This window comes from Bos indicus, chromosome X, assembly GCF_029378745.1.
Source record: "Bos indicus isolate NIAB-ARS_2022 breed Sahiwal x Tharparkar chromosome X, NIAB-ARS_B.indTharparkar_mat_pri_1.0, whole genome shotgun sequence".
Classification (NCBI taxonomy): domain Eukaryota; kingdom Metazoa; phylum Chordata; class Mammalia; order Artiodactyla; family Bovidae; genus Bos; species Bos indicus.
The window spans coordinates 24,283,789-24,294,332 of record NC_091789.1 but is presented as its reverse complement, the minus strand read 5'-3'; positions in this window follow the sequence as shown (position 1 = coordinate 24,294,332).

Sequence of the window (10,544 nt, the reverse complement as noted above, 5' to 3'; positions counted from 1 at the left end):
TTGATCACTGAAGGAAGGCTTTCTTATCTCTCATTGCTATTCTTTGGAAACTCTGCATTCAGATGCCTATATCTTTCCTTTCTCTCTTTGCTTTTCACTTCTCTTTATTCACAGCTATTTTGTTAAGGCCTCCCAGACAGCCATTTTGCTTTTTTTGCCATTTCTGTTCATAGGGATGGTCTTGATCCCTGTAGCCTGTACAATGTCTCGAACCTCCATTTATTTCATCAGGCCACTCTATCAGATCTTGTCCCTTAAATCTATTTTCTATTTCCACTGGTATAATCATATGGGATTTGATTTAGGTCTTACTGACCGTAATGGGTCTAGTGGTGTTCCCTTCTTTTCTTCAATTTAAGTCTGAATTTGGCATTTAAAGTGTTCATGATCTGAGCCACAGTCAGCTCGTGTCTTGTTTTTTATGGGACTGTATAGAGCTTCTCCATCTTTGGCTGCAAAATATATAATCAATTTCCATTTCGGTGTTAAACCATCTGGTGATGTCCTGGGTAGTCTTCTTTGTGTTGTTGGAAGTGGGTGTTTGCTTATGAGCAGTGCATTTTCTTGGCAAAACTCTATTAGTCGTTGCCCTGCTTCATTCCATGTTCAAAGGTAAAAGTTGCCCTGTTACTCCAGGTGTTTCCTTGACTTCCTACTTTTGCATTCCAGTCCCCTATAATGAAAAAGACATCTTGTTTGGGGTGTTAGTTTCTAAAAGGTGTTGTAGGTCTTCATGGAACCATTCAACTTCAGCTTCTTCAGCGTTACTGGTTGGGGGCATAGTCTTGGAATTACCAGATATTGAATGGTTAGCCTTTGGGGAACGAAACAGAGATCAATTCTTCGTTTTTGAGATTTCTAAATGTACTGCATTTCAGACTCTTTTTGTTGACCATGATGGCTACTCCCTTCTTCTGAGGATTCCTGCCTCAGTAGTAGTTTAATGGTCTTCTGAGTTAATTTCACCCATTCAGTCATTTTAGTTTGCTGATTCCTAGTATGTCGACATTCACTTTGCATCTCTTGATTGACCACTTCCAATTTGCCTTGATTCATGGACCTGACATTCAAGGTCATATGTCAATTATTGCTCTTTATCAGCATTGGACCTTGTTCTAGCACCAGTCATATTCACAGCTGGGTATGTTTTTGCTTTGGCTCCATCCTCATTCTTTCTGGAGTTATTTCTTCCAATGATCTCCAGTCTCATATTGGGCACCACTTTACCTGGGGAGTTTCTCTTTCAGTATCCTATCATTTTGCCTTTTCATACTGTTCATGGGGTTCTCAAGGCAAGAATACTGAAGTGGTTTGCCAATTCCCTTTTTACAGTGGACCACTTTCTCTCAGACCTCTCACCATGACCTTCCCATTTGGGTAGGTTGGCCCCATGGGCATCACTTAGTGTCATTGAGTGTAGACAAGGCTGTGATCCTAGAGTGATTAGATTGGCTAGTTTTCTTGTGATTATGGGTTCAGTGTGTCTGCCCTTTGATTGCCCTCTTGCAACACTACCATCTTACTTGGGTTTCTCTTACCTCGGATAAAGGGGTTAACCTCACTGCCGCCCCGCTCCTGACCTTGAATATGGAATAGTCTCCTCCAGGCCCTCCTACGCAGGAACAGGCCACCACTCCAGGACGTGGGGTTGCTCCTCCGGCCGCTGCCCGCTGACCTTGGACGTGGGCGGTAGCTCCTCTAGCCATACCTGTTGCCGTCGCAGCCTGGCACTTCGCCGTGCCTGACTAGGACATGCGATATTCTCCTCTTGACCGCCACCCCTTGGACTTGTGGGGTCTTCCTGGATCTCTGCCCCTGACCTCGGAAGTGGGGTGGTAGCTCTCTGGCTGAGCTATGTGCCTGTGTGTTAAGGCTTTGATATGGTCAATTAAATCCTCCAACCCACTGAAGGGCACAACACACACACAAGCTGCTAAATGGTCATACCAGTAGATTGAATAGATACTTCGACCCATTGAATCATACCAGTGCAGATTGGTTTGGGTTTCCTTCTAACTTGTTAACATGTTTATGACCTTAAATTCATGGGGGAATCCCAGGCTACACCTTCGTATCCATCCCTGTAGATGTGAAGGCCATAAATTAGTGCCACAAATCACTGTGTTCCATACCAACACACTCTCTAAGGTAATAATAGACATAGTTCATAAAGCACCCAACATTGTTTATAATTACCAGGTTGTTCATTGTTAATAAGATTTAATCCTTCAACGTTGAGGAGCTTTTAAACTTAAATGACCATAGTCTGCTGTTACCATGTAGATCTACCCATAGTGTGGGAATGTTACTTTTCATAGATGAGGGTTAATTTTTTAATGGAAGATTTGCTCGTCACTCCCTTTGGAGTTTAAATCACCCTATGAGTAATCTTAATATCTATGGCAGGATCACGAACAGGTATTATTAACCTGCCAGGTGAGAAATCCCATCTGTTATATTATGAAAGATAGAACGGACTGAACACTCATCTAAAATAAATTTCCTTGTGAGTATTCCTAGAGACGAAATCCACCAAGGTAATCCAGAAGTAACTAGACACAGGTAACTGGCCTACAATGACCGAACAATTGGATTGCGTTTTAAACTAGCATAGAATCATGTCCATGATAGAAATATTTTGATTATAGGCATAGGTCCAAGATCAAGGAAAACATTATAAATGTTCATAAAAGTCATGATCAGCATCATTGGGCAAAAAGCTGTCTGCTTATGATTGTCTTTCTTTCATCCTAGGGTAGTGTGCTTACTGCTGAGTCACTTCAGTGTGTCCGGACTCTGTGCGACCCAGAGATGGCAGCCACAAGGTCCCCCGTCCCTGGGATTCCCAGCAAGAACACTGGAGTGGGTTGCCATTTCCCTTCTCCAATCCATGAAAGTGAAAAGTGAAAGTGAAGTCGCTCAGTCGTGTCCGACTTTCTGTAGCAACACCATGGACTACAGTCTACCAGGCTCCTCCATCCATGGGGATTTCAGCATTGTAGTATGGAGTGGGTTGCCATTTCTTCTCCCTAGTGTAGTATAGTTTCCTCTTTGTGCACTGTTTTAGGTGAGTTTGAGGTCAGCTAGGCCTCTCTATGTGGACCAGGTCCAGTTAGGGCCTTTTGGAAGTGGGAGTTAACCCAAAAGAGTCATTTCCCTTCAATTTCACTGTGCATGTGCTAGTTAGGTTCCATGATGGAAATGGTCCTTCCATCCAGGCTGGAAGACTGTTCCTTAAAATTATATCTTCTTAGTCTTGATTGAAAGTCATGTGTGAGGCACTGATCTTCACTTAAAGGACAGATTACTGAGAATTAGCTTCAGAAACAACCTAGAGTGTCCTTTATAATGCATTTTACGTTAGTATACCTAAACAGGCAAAAGAACATCAAGGAAATGAGTCTTAGTAGATACAGACCTCCATCAACAAAAACTAGGATTTAAACATTATTGAAACATCTCTTTCTACTAAAACTCACTGTCATTTTTACCAAATAAACCAAATTGAGACCTGTTTGTAATATAGGTTGCTCTCAATAAACTGGCCTGTTGTCGTATCTAACATTAATGGTCATAGGGACCTTTCCTTTGCTTTGCTGAGGACTTTTATAGAGTCTTCAGACTGAACTTTAACTAAGAGTTTTCAGGCTGGAAAGTCATGCCAAAGGGCTTATCACAGCTTTTGCCTAACTAGATCTAAGTAACTCCTCCTGCTCAAGGTCTCCACAAATTCCTTGAGATTTCTGTACCTGTTATTGTGATAATCTTCCTAACTTATCTGATAAATTTACGGAAACTAAGGTTTCCAAGGTTGGAGGGTTCAGAGAGAGAGAATATTAAATTGTTTAATTTGTTTATAAAATATAATTTTACCAAATTACTGTCATAATTTCATTTGAGGGAAGGTTTTTTTACACTGGAAAACACAGATTCAAATAAGTTATTTTTCAGAGAGAAACCATAAAAGTTATAAGCATATTCATCAGTTCATTCAGTCCTTTTGTTAAACTTTGTGAAGTCATCTGCTTTTCATATTAGAATTTTTACACAGTTCAAAAACTGGTCTTATCCAAAAGTCTTTTTATAAATCTTCTTGAAGAGGCAAAAATGGTTAGTGCTATGAGAATATTTTGAATGTAACTAGAATTATGCCTAGGTAACATTTTACCCAAACATTATCGAATTTTTAGGAACTTTATACAGTTTCTAGTGTTATCTATTTTTAATAATATATTACCATACAATATAACCCGAGACTTTAGTGCTACTTGGACAATTACCCTCCATGTAACTCTATATACAAAAATGAACTTAATTAGATGTAATATCTCTCTCTCGGGATGTTGCAGGGCCCTCCTGAGCATCCCAAAGTTAGATGGAAATCTTTTCTTTAGAATGATTTAGGAAGTTTTGTGAATAAAATATCAAAATGTTTTAGAACACTCAGTCAAGATGGGGATTATAGGTCAGGGTGAAACAATACTTTTAACTTAGCCAAAGTAACAATAAGGGATTTCAGAACAGTTCACTTAAGAAGTAAAGAAAACTTAAATCTATTTTCGGTTCAGTTCAGTTCCTTGCTCAGTCGTCTCCAATCTTTGAGATCCATGAACTGCTGCACACCAGGCCTCCTGTCATCACAAACTCCCGGTAGGTGACTCAAACCCTCGTCCATCTGAGTCGGTGATGCCATCCACCCATCTCAATCTCTGTCGTTCCCTTCTTCTCCTGCCTAATCTTTTCCAGCTTCAGGGTCTTTTCAAAATGAGTCAGCTCTTCACATCAGGTGGGCCAAAGTACTGGAGTTTCAGCTTCAGCATCAGTCTTCCATTGAACACTAGGACTGCCTCTCCTTTTAGGATGGGATTGGTTGGTTCTCCTAGCAGTCCAAGGGACTCTAAAGAGTCTACTCCAAACACTCACAGTTCAAAAGCATCAATTCTTCTGTGCTCAGTTTTCTTTAATAGCCCATCTCTCAACATACATACTGACACTGGAAAAAACCCTAGCTTTGACTAGATGACCTTTTGTTGGCAAAGTACGTCTCTGCTTTTTAATATGTGTCTGGTTGGTCATATTTTCTGTCCAAGGGTAAGCGTCTTTTAATTTCTTGCTGCAGTCACCATCTGCAATGATTTTGGAGCCCAGAGAAAAATTATGTAGCCACTGTGTCCACGGTTTCCCCATCTATTTGTATGAAGTGAATATCAGGCGGTTCAATACACCAATACAGTGAATACACCAGTTCATTACACCAATCACCAATATACAGTATACTAACGCATATATATGGAATATAGTCACACCACACACACCAACACACCTATATAAAAACGCATTTATATGGAATATGAAAGATGGTAATGATAAACCCTGTATGTGAAGACAGCAAAAGAGACACAGATATATAGAACAGTCCTTTTGATCTGTGGGGAGAGGAAGAGGGTGGGTTGATTTGGGAGAATGGCATTGAAACATTGTATAATATCGTATGTTGAATCGAATTGCCAGTCAGGTTCAATGATGATACAGAATGCTCGGGGCTGGTGCACTGGGTTGACGGGGATGGTATGGGGCGGGAAGGGTGGGAGCGGGGTTCAGGATGGGAAACAGTGTACACCTGTGGCAGATTATGTTTGATGTATGGCAAAAACAATACAATATTGTAAAGTAATTAGCTCCAAATTAAAATAATAAATGAATTTTTTTAAAGTGTCTTCTCCACACCGCAGGTCATAACATCAATTCTTCAGCACTCGCTTTCTTTATAGTCCATTTCTCACATCATTCATGACCACTCAGCTCTCTGGAAAACATGAGCCTTGACTAGATGGACCTTTGTTGGCAAAGTAATGTCTCTACTTTTTAATATGCTGTCTAGATTTGTCATAAACTTTTTTCAAGGAATAAGCCGTGTTTAATTTTTGGCTGTAATCATACCAATCTGCAGTGATTTTGGAGCCAGAAAATAAAGTCAGCCAATGTTTCCACTGTTTCCCCATCTATTTGCATGAAGTGATTATCAATGACGTTGAATGTCTGAAGGACTGGTTTGTCCTCTTAACAGAGAGAAAAGCTAATTTCTAATTTTTGCACCAGCTTTCTTTACTATAGGTATACTTAATTAACTTTATTTTAATACTTAGTCCTAACCCAATACAAAACTCTTTCCTCATGCTTCACTTTTCACAAACCTTATCACTTTCTGTACCCATACTGTGTTCTTCCATCCTGAAAAGCCACCTGTAAGTCACGCTTCCTTCCTTTTCCTTCACAAAATTTAATTCCATTCCTCATACCTTCTTCACCGAAAACACACTTCCTACTTCCTTTAACCATCCAAGAACTGACTTTTATATTAGCATTTTAGACATTGGTGAGCATAAATACAAGTGATAATTTCTAAAACCTTCATTTTAGGATGGCACCAAAGATCACTTCTTTTTAATCCCAAATCTCTTTAGTTTCTCTTAAGAGTGTTTGGTAATAAATGTTTTCAAAACCTTATTTTATTTGGAAATGACTTAAGCTTCCAACATTTAGTTTAGCAGAACCCTTAGAAGTTCAGTTACCCCAATCTGGATAGGACTATTTTAGACAGACATTCCAAAAGCATAATTATTCTTAATAGAGTTGACTAAAGGCTCATATCTCATTTACATTTTTAGAAGCTTCTTCACTCAGCCAGTAATTTCCTTGCTGACAAACTGTGTAACAGATATAATAATATTTAACTTAGTTAAACCTAAGGTACAATGAAAATATTCTGCTTAATGTTAAGTACTCTTAGAGATGTCCTGCATTATTTTAGATCAACAAATAAACATTAATATCAGGCTGTTTAATATTGAATATTTCCCAGTTCACATGAACCCTGAAATTCAGTTAGGATAATTTCTCTTTGTAATTAGAATTATTTGATTTGTAAGCACTTACTTTTTTGTTTGTTTGTTTGTTTTTTAATTTTATTTTATTTTTAAACTTTACAAATTGTATTAGTTTTGCCGAATATCGAAATGAACCACCCACAGGTATACCTGTGTTCCCCATACTGAACCCTCCTCCCTCCTCCCTCCCCATACCCTCCCTCTGGGTCGTCCCAGTGCACCAGCCCCAAGCATCCAGTATCGTGCATCAAACCTGGGCTGGCGACTCGTTTCATACATGATATTATACATGTTTCATGCTGTTCTCCAAATCTCCCCCACCCTCTCCTCTCCAACAGTCCATAAGACTGATCTGTACATCAGTGTCTCTTTTGCTGTCTTGTTAACAGGGTTATTGTTACCCATCCTTTTTTTTTTTTTTTTACTTTCTAAATTCCATAATATAGGCGTTAGTATACAGTATGGTGTTTTTCTTTCGGCTGTACTTCACTCTGTATAATAGTTCCAGGTTCCATCATCTCATTAGAACTGATTCAAATTGTATTCTTTTAAAGGCTGAGGAATACTCCATTGTGATATGTACCACAGCTTTCTATCTATTCATCTGCTGTGATGGGCATCAAGGTTGCTCCCTGTCTGGCTATTATAAACAGTGCTGCGATGAACCACTGGGTGTACACGTGTCCTCTTTCCCTCTGGTTTCCTCAGTGTGTATGCCCAGCAGTGGGGTTTGCTGGATCATAAGGCAGTTCTATTTCAGTTTTTTAAGGAATCTCCACACTGTTCTCCATAGTGGCTGTACTAGTTTTGCATTCCCACCAACAGTGTAAGAGGGTTCCCTTTTCTCCACACCCTCTCCAGCATTTATTGCTTGTAGACTTTTGGATCGCAGCCATTCTGACTGGTGTGAAATGGTACTTCATAGTGGTTTTGATTTGCATTTCTCTGATAATGAGTGATGTTGAACATCTTCTCATGTGTTTGTTAGCCATCTGTATGTCTTCTTTGGAGAAATGTCTATTTAGTTCTTTGGCCCATTTTTTGATTGGATCATTTATTTTTCTGGAGTTGAGCTGTAGGAGTTGCTTGTATATTTTTGAGATTAGTTGTTTGTCAGTTGCTTCATTTGCTATTATTTTCTCCCATTCTGAAGGCTGCCTTTTCACCTTTGCTAATAGTTTCCTTTGTTGTGTAGAGCTTTTAAAGTTTAATTAGGTCCCATTTGTTTTATTTTTGCTTTTATTTCCAATGTTCTGGAGGTGGGTCATAGAGGATCCTGCCTGTGATGTATGTCGGAGAGTGTTTTGCTTATGTTCTCCTCTAGGAATTTTATAGTTTCTGTCTTACGTTGAGATCTTAATCCATTTTGAGTTTATTTTTGTGTATGGTGTTAGAAAGTGGTCTAGTTTCATTCTTTTACAAGTGGTTGACCAGTTTTCCCAGCACCACTTGTTAAAGAGATTGTCTTAATCCATTGTATATTCTTGCTTCCTTTGTCAAAGATAAGGTGTCCATATGTGCATGGATTTATCTCTGGGCTTTTCTATTTTGTTCCAATGATCTATATTTCTGTCTTTGTGCCAGTACCATACTGTCTTGATAACTGTGGCTTTGTAATAGAGCCTGAAGTCAGGTAGGTTGATTCCTCCAGTTCCATTCTTCTTTCTCAAGATAGCTTTGGCTATCAAGGTTTTTTGTATTTCCATACAAATTGTGAAATTATTTGTTCTAGCTCTGTGAAGGAATACCGTTGGTAGCTTAATAGGGATTGCATTGAATCTATAAATTGCTATGGGGTAGTACAATAATTTTCACTATATTGTTCTTCCAATCCACGAACATGGTATATTTCTCCATCTATTAGTGTCCTCTTTCATTTCTTTCACCAGTGTTTTACAGTTTTCTATATATAGGTCTTTAGTTTCTTTAGGTAGATATATTCCTAAGTATTTTATTCTTTCCATTGCAATGGTGAATGGAATTGTTTTCCTTAATTCTCTTATCAGTTTTTCTCATTATTAGTGTATAGGAATGCAAGGGATTTCTGTGTGTTGATTTTATATCCTGCAACTTTACTATAATCATTGATTAGTTCTAGTAATTTTCTGGTAGAGTCTTTAGGGTTTTCTATGTAGAGGATCATGTCATCTGCAAACAGTGAGAGTTTTACTTCTTCTTTTCCAATTTGGATTCCTTTTATTTCTTTTTCTGCTCTGATTGCTGTGGCCAAAACTTCCAAAACTATGTTGAATAGTAATGGTGAAAGTGGGCACCCTTGTCTTGTTCCTGACTTTAGAGGAAATGCTTTCAGTTTTTCACCATTGAGGATAATGTTTGCTGTGGGTTTGTCATATATAGCTTTTATTATGTTGAGGTATGTTCCTTCTATTCCTGCTTTCTGGAGAGTTCTTATCATAAATGGATGTTGGATTTTGTCAAAGGCTTTCTCTGCATCTATTGAGATAATCATATGGTTTTTATTTTTCAATTTGTTAATGTGGTGTATTACATTGATTGATTTGCGGATATTGAAGAATCCTTGCATCCCTGGCATAAAGCCCACTTGGTCATGGTGTATGATCTTTTTAATGTGTTGTTGGATTCTGATTGCTAGAATTTTGTTAAGGATTTTTGCATCTATGTTCATCAGTGATATTGGCTTGTAGTTTTCTTTTTTTGTGGGATCTTTGTCAGGTTTTGGTATTAGGATGATGGTGGCCTCATAGAATGAGTTTGGAAGTTTACCTTCCTCTGCAATTTTCTGGAAGAGTTTGAGCAGGATAGATGTTAGCTCTTCTCTAATTTTTTGGTAGAATTCAGCTGTGAAGCCATCTGGACCTGGGCTTTTGTTTGCTAGAAGATTTTTGATTACAGTTTCAATTTCCGTGCTTGTGATGGGTCTGTTAAGATTTTCTATTTCTTCCTGGTCCAGTTTTGGAAAGTTGTACTTTTCTAATAATTGGTCCATTTCTTCCACGTTGTCCATTTTATTGGCATATAATTGTTGATAGTAGTCTCTTATGATCCTTTGTATTTCTGTGTTGTCTGTTGTGATCTCTCCATTTTCATTTCTAATTTTATTGATTTTATTTTTCTCCCTTTGTTTCTTGATGAGTCTGGCTAACGGTTTGTCAATTTTATTTATACTCTCAAAGAACCAGCTTTTGGCTTTATTGATTTTTGCTATGGTCTCTTTTGTTTCTTTTGCATTTATTTCTGCCCTAATTTTTAAGATTTCTTTCCTTCTACTAACCCTAGGGTTCTTCATTTCTTCCTTTTCTAGTTGCTTTAGGTGTAGGGTTAGGTTATTTATTTGACTTTTTTCTTCTTTCTTGAGGTATGCCTGTATTGCTATGAACTTTCCCCTTAGGACTGCTTTTAAAGTGTCCCACAGGTTTTGAGTTGTTGTGTTTTCATTTTCATTCGTTTCTATGCAAATTTTGATTTCTTTTGTGATTTGTTGGTTATTCAGCAGCCTGTTGTTCAGCCTCCATATATTGGAATTTTTAATAGTTTTTCTCCTGTAATTGAGATCTAATCTTACTGCATTGTGGTCAGAAAAGATGCTTGGAATGGTTTCTATTTTTTTGAATTAACCAAGGCTAGATTTATGGCCCACGATGTGATCTATCCTGGAAAAGGTTCCATGTTCGCTTG